Raw genomic sequence first — 18,994 nt, forward strand, 5'->3', positions numbered from 1 at the left:
GAATATTGTCTAAGAATAGGGTAATAGTTCAAAATAAATTGCAACAATTATTAGTGAAAACATTTACCCTAAGTCAGAAATTATGCTATTACCAATGTGAAGAAATTTAAAGGCAATATGGACCATATCTCCAGACTTTTCAACAATAATGATAAACAAAGACACACGATTAATTCAGAACTACCACCCAGTCTCTAAATAATTTTTCTATTAGACAAGTGCCTACTTCTTGCTAAGCAGTTCACAGCACACTTTTATTATTATTTTCTTGTGTGCATATCTTAAATATTGATATTAGCTCACCTAACTTCCTAAAATCATATGAACACTCAAAATCTCTACTCATATTTTGTGTTTTTTAAAGTTTAATTAAAAAAATAAAATAAATATAGTTTAGAGAAAAAAAATACCTTAGGGCCAAAATCTTAAAACCTTTGGTAAAGAAAGGGCTAAGAGCAGTTTAGGAATTCTTTTTCTTGTTTTACTGGGGACGCCAAGGAAAAGAAAGAAAGATGACTTGGGCAATTTACCTGTAAGCTTGCAAATGTCAGACCTCTTGGAAAACACTATAATTTTATCTCTTAGTGGGAGATACCATTACCAAGTTTTTATGATCCACTTTTAGCAGACTGTTGTAACTGGCCTGGTTAGTATTGTTTATAGACTTAGGGACATGGATTTCTGAAAAATGTTACATAAGCTATGTAACTGAGTCTAATTGGAAATGTCTCATGAAAGAAGCATCTCCCTTCTGCATAAAAGGTGCTCCCACAAGCACTACTTAGAGAACTCATAGTTGGAACCCAGAGTCAGAACGTGTCCTAATGAAAGAAGAAAGGATTCAAGGAGGAGTGTGGATGGTCCCAAACTTTGTTTTGGCTGTGTGAAATTATTAGTAGCATTTGACACTGGGCAAGATTTCAGAGTGAGGCTCATTTAATAGTCCAATATGTCTAAGCTCTATGCTGATTTTATTTTAGAAGATGTTCCTTACTTTTGTCCCTAAACATATATATTTTATATTTTAATATTTTATGCCATGGCATTCACTATCTTTGACATATTTGTTTGCAAAGATGGAAGGCTCAAAATTAATGTACTAAGTATCTAACATCAGAAGAAAAAAAAGAAGAAATAGTAGAGATATGCTCCTTTAAGTATAGTTTTCCTCTTTCTTCCGAGTCTCTTTTTTTTAATCTCTATTTTGTTTGCCTTAGTTTATACATCATGTTAAAACCTATGTCAACTATTTGGTCTTCCTGGACTGCTCATTCCATGTTGAGAGAGACACACTAAAATGTCAATTGGTAGCTCCTGTTTTCTAATGGTGACCTTTACTGTACAATAACTCACTAGAAACCCTGCTGTTTCACAAGGTGACCATCACTCTCAGCATCTAAATGTTTTTCCTTTGGGTTGGTCAATTTCTTGAGGGAGGAATTCTGGCTGTCAGCAGTTGGTGAACAAGAGGAAAAAAATCAATTAATGATTGTGTATAAAGAATTTAACCTAATTCAGACTTGCAAGGTTAAGAACGTTTACTTTGAAAAAAAATCAATAATCATGTTGATATGGAATTTTGCAATAAAAATGCTTGAGGGTGGGAGCCAATAAAGCAATTCCTTCAAAAAACTATGAGAAAGTTATTCTCCACCTAGAACATTATACAATGCCAGGTAAAGTTACCAATCAAATCTGAGTATACAATACAAATATCTCCACATATTTAAAGTCTGAAAAATGTATCATCTTTTCTGAGGAAATTATTAAAGGGTATGCTTTACCAAAACAGAAAAGGACTGAGAGTAAAGAAGTCATAGTGCCAACACAAGAGAGAAACTAAAGAAACTACAGGAGCAATGGTGATAAGAAATTCCAATATCAAAGCTATGCAGCATGTCCAGAGGAAGTGAGTTCAGTGGTTCAAGAACATACAGATGTTTCTGGTTATTTTGAAAACAGGTGTATATTTCTGTGGGAGAGGCAGAGACAATTCAAGAAAAGCTATATAAAAATTAGACAAGTAAGCAAAAGGCAATTACTAACTCCAAGGAAAACCAAAGAGATGTACTAGAAGGGAATGCAATCATTGTTCATCATATGGTTTGACTGTGAATAATTGAAATATAGCCTTAATAACATAAACGAAGTATACTTGATTTAGTCAATTCCTGTGTTCATTATAGGTGGAGAGGGAGTGAAAGAAGCAAAATGGTAGCGGAAGTAATAAGAGAGATAAATCAATAAGTAATAGGTGGATAATATCTAAATCCAAAAAAAAACCCATAAGCTTGCTATTCAAAAAAAGGAAGTAAATATCTTGAGAAAACAACTAAAATAGTTAAAAATGCATGCATTTGCAATGCCAGAAATGGAGAAGAGTGATGGAAAGAACTACTGGTTTTTACTGTAGTCCAATTAGGACAATTTCATTAAAATATGCATACATAAATAATATTACATATATATATAATGTCATTTATGTTGAAATTAAGCATTTTTACAAAATTAAAGGTTGAGACTGCCCTGAGATTTTTTTCCCCTGTATTGCTAAAGGAATACACGCATTGTTACATGCAAATGTCAGTTTAATTTGCATAATCTTTAAACATTTTTCATCCTCTAAGTTTTGGTATTATTGGGCAAGGCTATGTCCTTTCATTCTAGCTAAACTTCTCCTTTGTGGAGAAAAGTCTGTCAAAATCTGACCTATTCTTTCTCAGATTTCATTCAACCATCTTCTCCCATTTCCTTCACCTTGGCCATGATGAAACTGCCCCCAATATTTTTTATGCTCTGCACCTTTTAATATCAAATTCCTTCACCTGCCCCCAGTAGAATAAAAAACTTAGAATAAGTTTTTTTTTAAGTTTTTAATTCTTCAAGACCAATTAAAACTAAGGCTCCTTTCAGATGAGGCAGTCAATTCCCCTATTACCTTCCTCTGCCCACAATACTTTATTTCCATTCTTTCTCCTTTCTCCTGAGAAAGAATACTTATTTATTCACATGACACTCTTTCTGAACCAAGATGTTCAAAGGTAGAGACCGTGTCTTATTCCTCTTTACATCCTTTGGGCTGGACTAGCACACTAGCTGGCTCCCAGAAGTGCAGGCAATGAACACATTGTGAGTAAGTTAGTGGGGGAATGACCAGCAAAGGTGCAGTGTAAGTGTAAGGCATTCTTCCTCTTCTGCATGTAAAATCTGCCAGGAGCGACTGAATGCAGCGTCCCAAAACAAATATCAAAAACTAACCTACAACAATCCAAACCATTGTTCGAATACTACATTTTTATGAACCACAGAAGTGAATTAGCTCCTTTATCAATTTGCAAAACATTCAATTTTATGTACAAATATAATATCATTGTAATGAGATAGTTTCACAGTAACTGTCTCTCAGCAGAATAAAATTGTTGCTAGAAAGGAAATCAAACAAAATATTACAAGATGTGTGTTTGTTCACTCGGAATGAACTTTCTGAAATACTTCTCTTGAAATATCATTTACATCTCACACTTAATTTGTCTGTGTCGTATCGTTACATCTTATTCAGATGAAATATCAATAATAGAAGTTGTTTTACAACTTCTATTTTACAGAGAAATTATGTGCAAAGTTCTTTGAGTTAATCATGAGCTATTTTTAAACTTTTGATTGTTAATGTCCAGAAGGGAATGCTAAGTTGCAGTATTTTCTAAACAGTGTCCACATGTTTACATGGAATTTTGGCTTCTCTTCACCTTATCACTCACTCAATGCTGAATCGTTACCTTCTGTCTGTCCTCCAGTGCTGAATTGTTACCCTTCTGTCTTCAGAAAAGATGAATGGAAAGAAAGGACAGAGAGTCCAATATTTCTGTGAAATCTCTGACCAGAAGGGCCGATTCTTCACTTATTTTATTTTTTATTTTTTTAGAGACAAGGTGTTGCTCTGTCACCCAGGCTGGAGTGCGGTAGTGTGATTATAGTTCAGTGCAGCCTTGAACTCTTGGATTCAAGCAATCCTCCCACCTCACCCTCCCAAGTAGCTGGAACTACAGGTGTATGCCACCACACCCAGCTAATATTTTAAAATTTTTGTAGAGATGAGGGTCTCACCTTGTTTCCCATGCTGATCTCACACTCTGGGCCTTAAGTGATCCTCCTGCCTCAGCCTCCCAAAGCTCTGGGATTACAGACATGAGCTACTGCACCAATCCTCCCCTTATTTTTAGATACTCAGCATCCAATACCCTACTTGTGTGTTGCATGGTATATCCTTGATACTTATTTTAATGAATAAATGCACTAAAGGAATGTGCAATCTCTACAGATGAAGAAAACCCAGTGATATTAAACATGCTATTAGTTGTTATAAACTGTATTTTATATCCCCATAAAATCATATGTTAAATCTCTAACCCCCAGTGGCTGATATTTGGAGGTGGGGCCTTTGGGAGGTGATGAGATCATAAGAGTGGTGCCCTCAGGATGGGGTTAGTGCCCTTATAAGAAGAGACACAAAGTAGCTTCCTTCTTCTTTTCCTTCTTTCCAACATGTGAGGATAAATAGAGAAGACAGCTGTCTACAAACCAGGAAGTGGGTTCTTCTCATCAGATCTTGAGTGTGCTGGCATCTCAGTCTTGGACTTCCCAATCTCCAGAACTGTGACGAAAAATTATTTGTTATTTAAGCCACTCTGTCTGTGACTTCTTATAGCAGCCTGTACTGACCAAGACATACTAACAAATTATGAGTAGGTAAAACACAGATGATTTCTTTTTCTTCTTTTTACTTTTTGTATTTCTGTATATTACTAAAAGTTCTTAAAAATCCTCTGAGGACCCTCTACTCAAATTGTGGCAAAAAGACCAGCTGCATCATGGATATCACCTGGGCACCCGTTAGGAACACAAATCCTCAGCCGGCTCTCCAGGTCTACTGAATATGAATCTGCATTTTAACAAGATCCCCTAGTGTTTTAGATGCAAAATTCAGTTTGAGAAGTACTATTTTAAAAGAATTTGTTGTAATAACTCATAAAATGAATCTCTCCATTTTTAAAAAAAGTACCTGATATTGCCATTAACTTTTTGTTTTCTTAATGTAAATTCCAAGTATTGAGAAATAGTTGGGGAAGGGTATTACTGCCTACTTGACTGAGCCATTGATAAGTTCATTTTTCATACAACCTTGATGATGGCGAAACAGCCAGCCATTTGGTTGCCTGGGGGAAGGGTATTCTGGAGAGAGGAAGTGGAAGCAGGTATTGCCCATGCCTTAGAAGGGCAATTGGAGTGTTCAAGGATCAGCAAGAAGCTTATTTTGGCCAGATTAGAATGACAAAGGGAGAAAGAGTAATAAAGTGGTGGGAGGGAAGTCATGTGGGGCCTTGCAGATCTTTGTAAGGACATTGATGTTTACTGCCAGGGAAATGGGGAATTCCTGGAAAGCTGGAGCAGACAGAGGCTGGCATGATACATTCTATCATAGAACAGTGTCTCTCTGCCTATGTGTTAATAGTAGTCTACAAGGGGAAACATTGGAATCAGGAATCCAGTTAAAATGTGAATGCTATGCCTCCAGGGTGCAATGGAGATGGCTTAGAGAAGGTAGGAGAGAAAGTGGGAAGAAGTGGTCAGATTCTGCTTGTACTTGGAAGACAGACTCTATAAGATTTCCTGAAAGATCAGATGTAGGTTGGGAAGGACAGAAAGAGCTCAAAAATAATTCCTGAGTCTTCAATTGAGTAATTGACATTAATTAACATGGAAAACACTGCAAGGGAAGAAGGGATTTTTACTTTCTTCTTTTTCCATTTTTGTTTTGTTTTGTTTTGTTTTAATTTTTGATTGTGGTGATGACTTCCGGTTTTGACATGTTAGACTGAGGTGAATATTAGCATCTGTGTAAAACTGTTAAGGAAGAGTTGGATGCACAAAATTAGAGTTCAGATGAGAGGTACAAATTGGAGATAAAAATTTTGTTATCAGCAGACAAATAGGATTTCAAGTCATTAGTCTAGATAAGACCAGGATGGGAGTGTGTATAGATATGAAAATTGAAACATTCAAAGGGTAAGGCTGGACCACAATAATGTTTAAAGGTGGGGTAGATAAGGATAAATCAATAAAGGAGGCCGGGAAGAAACAGCAGGGGAGGTAAAAGGAAAAGAACAGGAGTGTGAGGCATCCACACCAAGAAAGCTTCCTAAGGTAAGAAGAGAGATGATGACTCTGTCAAATAAATGATGTTGTAGGTCCAGTCAGCTGAGGTTTGAGGTTGGCATTGCATGCAGCAATGTGAAGATCATTGGTGACTGAGAAAAAAAACAGCATATTCACTGGTCGGTTGTGAAGAAAACCTGGTTTAGAAGAAGAAATTGGGATAAGAAAGAGATTTATTTCCTTCCTTCCTTCCTTCTTCCTTTCCTTTCCTTTCCTTCCTTCCTTCCATCCCTCCCTCTCTCTCTCCCTCTCTCTCTCCCTCCCTCCTCCCCTCCCTTCTCCCCTCCTGCCCCCTTCCTCTCTCCCTTCCTACATTCCTCTCTTCCTTCCTTCCTGCCTGCCTGCCTGTCTGCCTTTCTTCCTGTTAGTATTGTAGAGTTCTGGCCTGCTTCCGAATGTAGTGATCTAGTCCTTGGTGACGAGCTGACAATGACAGAGAGACGGAGACTTGTCAAAGGGATAGAGAGGTCCACTCTGGTGTGAACGTGGGGTGCTTTCATTAGATGGGAGCAAAGATGGTTTGAAATCACAAGAGTGAAGCGAAGAATGTGTGGGCATGATGGCATGTAGGTGGGTAGGGTGGAGGTCAGAACTTGTGTAATCTCCCTACTGATGGTTTGGATTTTCCTAGTAAAATGGGAAGCAAGGTCATGCATGGAAAGTGAGGATAGGAGAGAGAAGGTATTGCACTATTGGACATTTCTGAGGAGACAGGAACAGGTGAGAAATAAGACTTTAGGTCTGTGCTATTCAGTATGTGGTCTATAGACCATCAGCATCAGCCTGACTTGGGAGCTTGTTAGAAATGAACAGTCGCCCCAAAACAAACAAACCAGAATCTGCACTTTATTAAGATCTCCAAGTGATTTCAAAGCCAGCTTTTCTCAAATTTGCACACTGGAATGAATCAGGACTATTCTAAAAATCTGCATGCCCAGGTCACACCCAAAACCAATTTCATAACAATATTTTGGGGATTGAGACCCCAGCATCAGTAGTTTTTAAAACTACCTAGGTGATTTTAACATGAAATCAATTTTGATGACCGAATGCTCTGGGTATTTAAGCAAGTAAATAAACTCGGGATAGCCCCCTTGAGGATAATGATCCTTCTTTAAAGATACCAGTCTGCTAGGCTGTAAGTTTTTCTCAAGCTATATATGGCTGTTCAGGTGCAGGTGTGGAAGAGGCAATGAAGTGGATTTAATGAAGGTTGAGATTCTGCCAAGCAACTGAGAACAGCAGATGATGTTCCACTTCCTGTCCTGCCTTCTCTCCCACCCACAATTCTCCTTTCCAACTAGAACAGCTCCCTTTGTATCTGTTCTACATTTTAGCTTTCTGAAAAAGAGTTAAAAGCAAGTGTGCAAGAGTTAAATGCACTGAAATGTACGATGCCTTTCCCCTCTGTATTCATCAGATCAAGTGTCTGACAATACAATGGGTTCCCACTGTGTATGAGTGTGTGCACATGCAAGGCATAAGACTGATTTTTTTTAATTTAAGCTAGAATATACTCATTAGTAAATCTGTGTGACCCCAGAGTCTTGAATATCATTTCCTTTTCTTTGTTTTGCCTTTCCATTTTTTCCTTTGTTGATTTATACACATTTCCAACTTTTCTTTAATTCTTCATTTAATTTTGATAATTTATATTTTCTAATGATAGTTCTCTAAAATTTTCCAATTTGTCTTAGGGATTTGTACATAGTGTTGTCTTAAAATCCTTTAATATCTTTTCTCTGTCCTATTCAATTTGTCATGTCTAATTTTTAAATTTTCTTTTTTTTTTGCCTTTTTGTTGTATTTTATAGAGTTTTGTCTATCTTGCTCACTGATTTAAAGACTAATTTTCTGGCCTTATGTATTTCAGTTTTCTCTTTTTATGAAATATAAACATACATAAAACTAACATTTATTATAGACAAATTAGACTGATCTGTAGGAAAAGGCAAAACTAGTCATCAGAGACAATCTAGGCATATATTAAAATGTTAATTATATTTATTATTTTCTATTTCAAAATTTGTTTTAAATTTTTGCAGATACATAGTAGGTGTATATATTCATAGGTACCTGAGATATTTTGGTATAGGCATGCAATGCATCATAATCACAATACGGAAAATTAGGTATCCATCCCCTCAAGCATTTATCTTTTGTGTTACAAACAATATTATTTTAGTTATTTTAAAATGCACAATTAAATTATTGACTATAGTCACTCTGTTGTGCTGTCAAATGCTAGGTCTTATTCATTTTTTCTTTTTTTTTTTTTTGAGACGGAGTCTTGCTCTGTCGCCCAGGCTGGAGTGCAGTGGCGCAATCTCGGCTCACTGCAAGCTCCGCCTCCCGGGTCCACGCCATTCTCCAGTCTCAGCCTCCCGAGTAGCTGGGACTACAGGCGCCCACCACCAGGCCTGGCTAATTTTTTGTATTTTTAGTAGAGACGGGGTTCCACCATGATAGCCAGGATGTCTCGATCTCCTGACCTCGTGATCTGCCCGCCTCGGCCTCCCAAAGTGCTGGGATTATTCATTTTTTCTAACTATTTTTTGGTACTCACTAACCATCCTCATTTTCCCTTACCCCCCAACTACCCTCCCCAGCCTGTGGTAACCCTCCTTCTACTCTCTATCTCCATGAGTTCAATTGTTTTAATTTTCAGATCCCACAAATAAATAAGAACATGGGATAGTTATCTTTCTGTGCCTGGCTTATTTCACTTAACATAATGACCTCCAGTTCCATCCATGTTGTTGCAAATGAAAAGATCTAATTCTTTTTTATGGCCAAATAGTACTCCATTGTGAATAAATCCCACATTTTCTTCATCCTTACATCTATTGGTGGACAGTTAGTCTATGCATATTCAATAGCTCTCTGTAAAGATGCTTCTATGCATTTATGTACAGACTCTGCCTGCCTATTTGTATTTAAAATGGTCTCATATGACAGTCTTGATTATATCCTTGACTTATTCTTAGTTTCACAGTATAGAGAGTAATCAAGGTGGGGATGGAGTTACGGAGACTGGGATTCAAATGCTCACTCTGCTACTGCTTTGTGAGATTAAATGTAGAGTATTTTTTATCCACTCTGATGATCTTTCTTCTCACACATTTTCTGTAGAAAGCAGAGATGATCACACCTACCTCACAAGGATGATGAGAGTATTGTGATTGCAAGTACTTACCACCTCAAGAAATTTACACCAGTGTCAAAGGCCATGTTTTGATCTTTATTATTGTAAGCAAATTGTTTTTCAATCCCTCAGTATGCATTTTGTGTATTTATATCATATTTTTAACATGTTTTAGAAGTACTTTCGGTGGATTAAAGGATTGAAAAGGATTTAAATAAATAACTCTCCTAAAATATAATAGTCAATATGATAAACAATACTCGATATTCTAATGTCATTTTTCCATAGATGAAAAATTCTATTGTTTTAATGTGAATTTACTTGAACCCTTTAGGGTTAAATATTTATTCTTCAATGATATGGAAGAAGAATATACCCATGAAAAATGGATAAGTCCATGTAGCTCCTTTCAAAGCAGATTCTTGGAGAGAATTAATCCCTACGGCAATGACTTTTCTTCTCTGCATCTGCCACTACTAGTTCTAAAAAAAATTATTAAAATTATATTTATATTGTGTGGTTGAGGTTAAGACCCTTCATTAAGAAAGATTTAATGAGAAAAATTAATTCAACTTCATTCACTATATTTAAGATGAATTTTCCTTAAACATGTTTTTGGCAAATTTGGCAAACTAGGCATATGCAAAAGCAATAAATTGCCTTAGGAGAATTTGGCATTAGATGAACTAAATTGTGAAAAGTCAGTTATCCAATAAGTAGAGTTTATGCCACACAGTATAATATATAGTGATCTTTATGATTTTCTTACATTTTCCTTGTTTATTTTTTGCTTTCTTGTGTCAGGAGCAGAGAAATAGGTTATATCTTCAGCTGTCACATTTATTTTAATTTGCCATTTATGGTTTCCTTTCAAAGATTCAGGTTTTCTCCTAACTCATTAATTCACACATTTATTTAAACTTAGCTCATTGTGCTTTTCAGTTTTGTCCAGTTTTCTTTTCCTATTTGTAACCAAGTAAGTTGAAAGAATAGTGAATGTATTTTTGTTTCTTTGTTTAATGTAGAAAACTTTTATGAGTATGAAGTTGCCTCTGCATACACATTAACCATATTCTGTGCACTTCAATATTTAGTAATTTCTGATCATCAATGCCACCGAGTGCCACTGTCCTGTTTGCCCAACACGCACCAGTTTCAGCATGCTTCTAAATGGACATAGTTGCTATTTCCTTTTCCTCTTTAACCCTATTTATTTATTTAAAAATATTTATTTGTTGATGCACTGAACAAGATACAGTAGATAAGATTGGGGAAATAGTCAAAATCTAAATAAATACATGAATAAAAAGATGCTTTACAATTAAGACAGTGTGATATTAGCAAAAGAACAGACAAATTGATGAAGGAAACAGCACAGAGAGCTTAGGAATTGACCCCCATAGACACAGCCAAATGTTCTTTGACAAAGTAGCAAAGGCAATGCAATGGAGAAAAGATAGTCTTTCAACATAATGCATTCGTCAAGACTCATAGAATGTACAACACCAAGAGTGAACCCTAATCTAAAGTGTGGGCTTTGGATGATAATAATGTGTCAATGTTGGGGTGGCTGTGCATGTGTCAGGGCAGGAGGTATAGGGAACTCTATTTTCCATACAACTTTGCTGTGAACCTAAAACTATTCTAAACAATTTAAAAAGATACTTCAGATAAGAGTTTTTGAAGGAAATGGCTGAGGGTAGTATAGTATGATAGGAAAGAAGGAGAGGGGGCAAATTTTAATAGGCTCTGGGCTTCCTCTCTGAGGGTACTTAACATCCTCTTATTTGGGTAAGTGGGGCTAATTTCCCAGTTGTCAGAGTTTGCTGCTGCTCTTTTGGGGACAGTAATATCATTGCTACCAAATGTTATCAAATGTTGCCTATGTGTCTATTTCCGTGTGTTTAGGTGAAAGAATATTTTCAAAATAATTATTATTATTTTAAAGCTTAGTATAAATTATTTATTGCCTAACACGATCCTTTTGGGGAAGCAACATGTATATACTTGCTAAAATGGAAAGAGCACTTTAATTAATTTGCATCTATTAACCAACATTATTGGTCATATTGCTCAAATTCTCCATATTTTATTTCTGCTGACTCGTTCTGTCAATTTCTGCTGACTTGTTCTGTGAATGACAGAAAAAGTATGTCAAACAATTTAGTATCTTTGTACTTCAAAAAACATGTTGTGAGTGCATTTCAGATACATGTGGCTGCTTTATCATTCGCCTCATAAATATTCATGATGGGAATAGCTCCATTGACATTTTATCTTAATTGAAGAGTGCTTTCAGATTTTGTCCTTGACATATTTTAGTATCAAATGTTTGAGCAAATCAAACTTTGTTCCATTTTAGAGGTTTTTGTTTTGTTTTGTCTTATTTTTAACTTTCCTTAGTCATATGAATTAGGCAAAGACTTGAAACATTCATTTTTATATGATTTCTATAAAGATGAAACTAAGTCAAATTACTTAAAACCAATTTCAGATTGTTAAAACAAAATATAAAGACTTCTTAGTAACCTTTCCTAGGATGATTTAAACAATTCAAATATCAACCAAAAACACTAAATGTAGTTGTTATCATTCGATGTATATTAATTTTGACAGGAAATTGATGAGATAATCCAGTTCAACTTTTACAAAGAGAGAAAACTAGACAAAGAGAAAACATACTGGCATGCACATTCCTTGGTTGAAATACTGATATTTACTTTATATTCAAAATGCTTTCAGTGTCTGATCAAATCATGGTTTCCATTTTACTATCTGATGCGCTTCAACCTCAGAGATCATTGTATCATGACATGTCTTGTTTGGTTGTATCCATTTATGTATTTCACTTGGCACATTGGTACGTGTTAATATTCATATTTTTAGAATCCACACAGTAACCTAGTAATGGGTGTGGTCAAGTAAAAAGAATAATTCTTTCAGGGTGGAATCACCATTTGTACAATGCAGCTGTATTGGAACTTCTTTGAAACCCACAGCACACAGCTGAGAGAGTCCAATTTTTAAAAAGAAACTTAGTATACCAATTTTGCAAGCTCAAGATTTTAGAATAATTTGAAAAGCTTTGAGTTCTACTCATTGCTTATTGTCATTGCTGGCTTAAATTTATTTCCCATCTAGATAGAAATAAAAGGTAAAAAGCTTAATTATTTTGCATCGTATTTCATTATTTTCTTTTGTTAGTGGTAATGAAATGAAACACATGTCTGAAGTTCACAGAAAGACTCCTTGGTAATGACTTTCTTTAGGCATCATTGAGTTTTTTCATTTAATCAATAATTTTATTATTTTACGCAGTGCTTTGCAAAGCACTCCCTTCTGTGGGTTTACATATACATGGATACACAACCAGTCTGTTGTTTTAAAACATTAGTTCCTGTCAAAACTATTTATGTAATTTTTAAATATAAATCCCCATGTTTACTTCCTATTGGCATGCTGTCTTTATTATATTATGGAATATTATTATTTAGACCTGAAGTTTTGACAAATGACGCCAACAAATCTATTGATTCATTCCGTTACGTTATAGGAAAAGTCCCTGTTGGTAGCAATGCCGCTGAGCTTCAAGACAGTGGCCTTGTGGGGTAATACAAGCCGTGGCATTTTCTTCGCCTCTTTTGACACATGGTGTAGGATAGTATGCAAATTGGTACAATTCTACAGGGCTGGAGGACAAAAGCAAAAATCAAGATTAAGCAGGGACATTTCCCCCATGTGTATTGCTAATACCCACCTAAAAGTAATACAAGACATTAACGGATTATGTGAAATCTCCACTTGTAAAATTTTTTAAAAATTTAAGGGAAAATGTGCTTTTAGTTTCTCTGACTTTTGTCAGAAACTTTTCACCTAAGTAAAGTTGCTCTTTTACTTCTTGAAATGTTTCTTGTATTTATGCTGAGTGAGTTTGACTAGTTTGCCAGCAGCTCCATCTACCTCCTGAAGCAACATTTGAAGATGTTTCTTGCTTTTATAAGAATATATGCTTATATACAAAGGTATGCTTTCCCTTTGTGATAATCCCTCATCCCTCATACCACTTGATACCACTTGTAAATGCATACATATATATAAATATATATATATATATTTTTTTTTTTTTGAGACGGAGTCTCGCTGTGTCTCCCACGCTGGAGTACAGTGGCTCAATCTCCCCTCACTGCAAGCTCCGCCTCCTGGGTTCACGCCATTCTCCTGCCTCAGCTTCCCGAGCAGCTGGGACTACAGGCGCCCGCCATCACGCCCAGCTAATTTTTTGACGGGGTTTCACCGTGTTAGCCAGGATGGTCTCAATCTCCTGACCTCGTGATCCGCTCGCCTCGGCCTCCCAAAGTGCTGGGACTACAGGAGTGAGCCACCGTGCCCGGCCTACATATGTTTTTTCAAACAAATAAAAGCTTTAGAGTTCTGCAGGCTCGCAAAAACCTCTGCTGTTATGAATCATGTTATATTTGAAAGAATTTTAAACCTATTTTTCAGTTCAATTCTTCTCCTGTGGTTCTTGTGCCAAGGTGACTTCAAGAGTAATATCTATATGGCTAATCAAGTTCTGAAATAGAGACTGATTGGTGTTTTGGTCCCCACATGTCCACATGGCATTTTCCTTGACAAATCTACAAAGGCACTGATAGGATTATGGGTCGTGGATAAAGGAAACCACGTCTGTTGTGGTTGGTGTATCCGCTTGGGAGAAGAGCCTGAATCCAGTATTTTTGTGGGAAAGGAAACAGACATTTGCTATGCCGCCATCATTCCCTGTGTAGGCAATCCTCTTAGCAACTTCAAGTAAATTTTGTACTCATTTGGCTGATAAATACATTTGAGTTCAGGAGGTTAAGTGACTTGTAAGTGGCTGAGATTAGGATTTGGTTTGTCTGGGCTCTTGTGACTGCTCCCTCTCTTATTTTCTATGGGAGAATAAATATGATTAATTGGGCAACCCATATGACCGGCCTGTTTGTAGCAACTGGCAGACAAACAATTGAAACATATCTCTTCATATAGGAAAACTAGAGAGGATGGAGATAAAGACATAAAAGTAGCACAGACATTTTAGAAATCTAGATGTAAAAGAGGAATAGACACACAAGGCGAGATGATGTTTGATTATGATACAGAACAGATTCCTAAAACACTTAAATGTAATTAAAGATATAAAAAGGATAGAACAGAACACAAAAAAGTTATGAATATACAGCACTATAATTAGTTGCTTCTTTTTGAGACACAGCACTAGTTTCAGATTTGTCCATTAAAAAGTAAAAAAGAGAGAAGGCTGCTTATGAAGACAAAGACAATCTAAATGCAGAGCTTGGCAGGTGGCTGCCATTGAGGAAGGAAAAACACAGTTAGGATAGCCTTCGAGAAGATCCTCCAAGTGAAAAAATATTGTCTAGAGTGCTAGGGAACTTTCACAATTTTATTGGCAATTTAATATAATTCAATCGCAGTCTACATCATCAAGACTTAGTATATTCAGTTCTGTTTTGCAGAGTAATGAATCTGAAATTTATGTTTGGCAGTACACTCCAGAAAGTAACATTTCCCTTGATGCATCTGCTCTGATAATTTGCTCATTTAACTATACAAATGACACTGCAACTGACCTGGAAAGCCAGTTATACAAGATTCCAACACAGCAGAGACCCTGCAAGCTTCTAAGCCTTTCTCCCACTTTCAAATGTCACAAAGACAGATTCTTAAGAGTGTTTCTGAAAAAAGTAGCACCTTGGAATTGGTCCATCTTCAATTAAATGATGGTGGTGATCATCCCTATGAAGTTTTGAAAGTCACATCTCTTCTTCAAGAAGGCATTTTGTGAAAGGAAACCAGGATCATTGTATATGGTAAAAGAAAAAAAAAATCTTAAAGATAGACTCCTTTTCTTTTGAGAAAAAAAAAACATGCAATTTTAAATCTTACAAACACTACTGATTTGAACTTAATGTTGACTGTATTAAATTACAAATTTTAAAATGTGGCTTTTTAAAAATTAATTAATTTATGTTATTTATTTTGAGAGGGAGTCTCGCGCTGTCGCCCGGGCTGGAGTGCAATGGCGCGATCTCGGCTCTCTGCAATCTCCTCCTCCCAGGTTCAAGCGATTCTCCTGCCTCAGCCTCCCAAGTAGCTGGGACTAAAGGCACACGCTGCCACACACGGCTAATTTTTTGTATGCTAGTAGACACGGGGTTTCACCGTGTTATCCAGGATGGTCTCAAATTCCTGATCTCAGGCAATCTGTCCGCCTCGGCCTCCCAAAGTGCTGGGATTACAGGCATGAGCCACCGCGCCCAGCCAAAATGTGGCTTCTTTTAGCCCCTTTAAATTAAACTTATAAATATTGTTTTTATTTATAAATCTAGAAAAATCTATAAAATAAGAATGATTCTTTTCAAGGGATCATTTGAACAATATTTGTTAAATTCAAATTGAATAGTGTAAATAACAAAGCAGTGATACTATCTATATTACATGTGTGAGAGGGGCTTAATACCTACATGATGGGCTGATAGGTGCAGCAAACCACCACTGCACATGATTACCTGTGTAACAAACCTGCACATCATGTATGTGTACTCCAGAACTTAAAATAAAAATTAAAATTAAAAAAAGAGAGAAAGATCATTTACGTAAGTCAAGTGTGAAAGCAGAGTTTCTCCCACTCAGCACTACTGACACTCGTCTCTAGATAATTCTCTGTGGTGGGGGCTAACCTGTGCATTGGAGGATGTTGAGAGGGATCCCTTGTATCTACTACTCACTGGAAGCCAGTGGTAGTCCGCTTCCAGGTATAACAACCAAAAATGACCCCAGATATTGTCAAATATCCCGCAGGGAGTGACACTGCCCCAGTTAAGAACCACTATGTTAGAATTTTTTCTTGTAATTCTGCCATTAGGAATATTTTTTCCCCTTTTCTCATATTTTTTATCCTCTGAAATCTTCCTACCCTCACCTCTCAGAAAATGCAAGCTCCATGAGAACCTTGTTCATCTTGTTTAACACATGCAGACCCTAGCAACTTTAATACTTCTTGAATAAGTGAATGCAAATATAATCAAAATAAATCTGCTCACTCTCTATTTGACTGGATAAAGGATGTGATTAGATTAATAATATATGTAAATCTTTGTGAGTTCTTCCTCAGCTGTGTATTAAATGGAATTTTATTTACCTTGGATAAGTGAACTTTACAAATAATATCAATTGTTCACACTTACCCTATCTCCCCTCTGCTTATTGGGTTACAAATTCAACTAATAGCCATTGTAGGCAAGGTTGTGGAGAAATAAGTAAGAAACATATTATTATATACTGTGACTGCTTTGTGGTTTATAAACTGGGAAAAACTACAGAATGTCAAGATCCCTTGTCAATTGAAAAGGAAAAACGCAATTCACATAAACTGGTTGTTTGGCTTTGATTACTTTTCAATGGGATGTTCCAATAATGGAAATGATGTGTTCGTACTTGTGGGGAAAAATTAATGGTGGACAAGCTCATAGACTTCAAAAGAATGCAAATTAATTTAGGCAGTTTCAGGGCAGGCTATACTGGAAAACTGAAGAATGAAGCAAAATGAGGTATCTGCTTTTATTAAGGGAGGTGCTAGAGCGTGTGAGGATGTGAGTTCTAAGCTTGATCTGAAGCTAGACATGGGCCAGACTCAGCACAGAAGCAAAAATCTCAGCAACACCTGAAATCTAATGTGTTATTCAAGAAAGTGTGGATCCAGGGACTGGCAGAGATAAAAACACCAGGCAACTAGTAACAAAGGTCAGAGAAAGCAGGAGTCCGGTACAGAGAAACTCTATCACTGGAGAACAGACATACGGGTAGCAGGAATTCAGCCTACTTGGATGCCAGAGCTTAAACCAGCGTCCAGATATGGGAGCTAAGAGTCCAGCAGACTTAGAGAACTAGAAGGGGCTGGTGGTAATGTGTTCCTAGTCTTTTTGGTCCCTGTTTGAGGGACTTATTTCCTTGGAAGACTTCCTCAACTGGGCTTCTAGTAGAGCCATCACATGAGAAATGTTTTGGGCTACAGTTGCTAGCAGGCATGCTCTAGCACCTCAGGCTGGACCACACCCTGTCCATCTCATTGTGGGGTTAGAGGAGGCATGTGCCATCTGTTGCTATTGACTGACTAACAGGAAACTTGGTCCTGTTGTACAGGAAGCAAGGTAGGGAGAGAAGGAGGTAAGCAGAGAGGGAGAGACGAAAGGAGGGTGGGTGGGAGAATATGATGGGTAGTTATATAAAGATATTACATCATTCATGGATTTTATACAATATGCTTAAGTTAAAAGTATACTTTACAAAGCTGCAAATCCAGAGTGTGCGTAGAGTCCTTTCCTGTAATTGTTCTGTGGATGTCATCATGTTTTGAGATCTTCCCACAATTTTTCAGACAGACTTCCCTAGAACAAACCATGCCCCCTCCGCCTGTTGCAATCAATACTCTAGTTCCTGGAACAGACAAAATGTGAGAAGCTGTAGCTCTTACAGAATGCTGTTTAATAAGAATGATTTCCAGTCTAAAAGTGTGAAATTTTGGGAACGTTTCTATGCATGTAAGCTATTGCCAGTCTTCTTTGATGACAAACTGATATGGTTTAGCTGTGTCCCCACACAAAACTTATCTTGAATTGTAGCTCCCACAACCACATGTCATGGGAGGGACCTGGTGGGAGGTAATAGAATCATGGGGGCGAGACTTTCCCATGCTTTTTTCATAATAGTGAATGAGTCTCATGAGATCTGATGGTTTTATAAAGGGCAGTTCCCCTTCACATGCTCTCTTGACTGCCACCATGTAAGATATGCCTTTGCTCCTCTTTTGCCTTCCACCATGATTGTGAGGCTTCCCCAGCCATGTGGAACTATGAGTCCATTAAATCTCTTTTTCTTTATAAATTACCCAGTCTCGGGTATGTTTTTATTAGCAGTGTGAGAATGGACTAATATACAAACATACTCAGGTGTCCTTTGTGGAGAACAATTCTTCCCAAAATCTCCCGTCAAGACAGAACCTTTGTGCCACTCCATTTCATGCTAAACAGTCCAATTGAGAGCTCTGCCTTGCTGTATCTATTTAAGAATTCTTACCATTTCATTTGCCCCCCTTTTAAAGTCACTTTCTTCTCCCAGTGCTTTCCTGAAGCTGCTTTCTCTGAGGCATCTTAGGAATTTATGCTGGTTACATCATTCTCATATCTTTGGTATCTCCAAGGAATTGACCATTCTGTTCCCTCCCCTTTGGCATCAAATGAGCCCACTCGATTTTCCTGCTACTTCCCTTATTATTTACCTGATACCATTGGTCTCTCTGTGTCCCATGAGCCCTGACTGTATTTCTGTGATTCCATTGCTGCAGGCTTCTCCTGATCGATCCCCTCATCTGGCAGTTGCTTGTCTCATTTCCTTCCCTGCTTGCCTCTTCATGATTTTGCCTGAGAAAGCTTCCTTGTTACATCCCTTGAACTTGAATCCCTGGGCTGGGGTGAGTTCTGCAAGAACCTGAGACAGACACTCTGTCTTCTTAGACCCCATCATTCCACCCATTATCACATCATTAGACTCTAGCTTTGCATTCACCATCACATCTTT

Source organism: Pongo pygmaeus, chromosome X, assembly GCF_028885625.2.
Source record: "Pongo pygmaeus isolate AG05252 chromosome X, NHGRI_mPonPyg2-v2.0_pri, whole genome shotgun sequence".
In the NCBI taxonomy this organism is placed as follows: domain Eukaryota; kingdom Metazoa; phylum Chordata; class Mammalia; order Primates; family Hominidae; genus Pongo; species Pongo pygmaeus.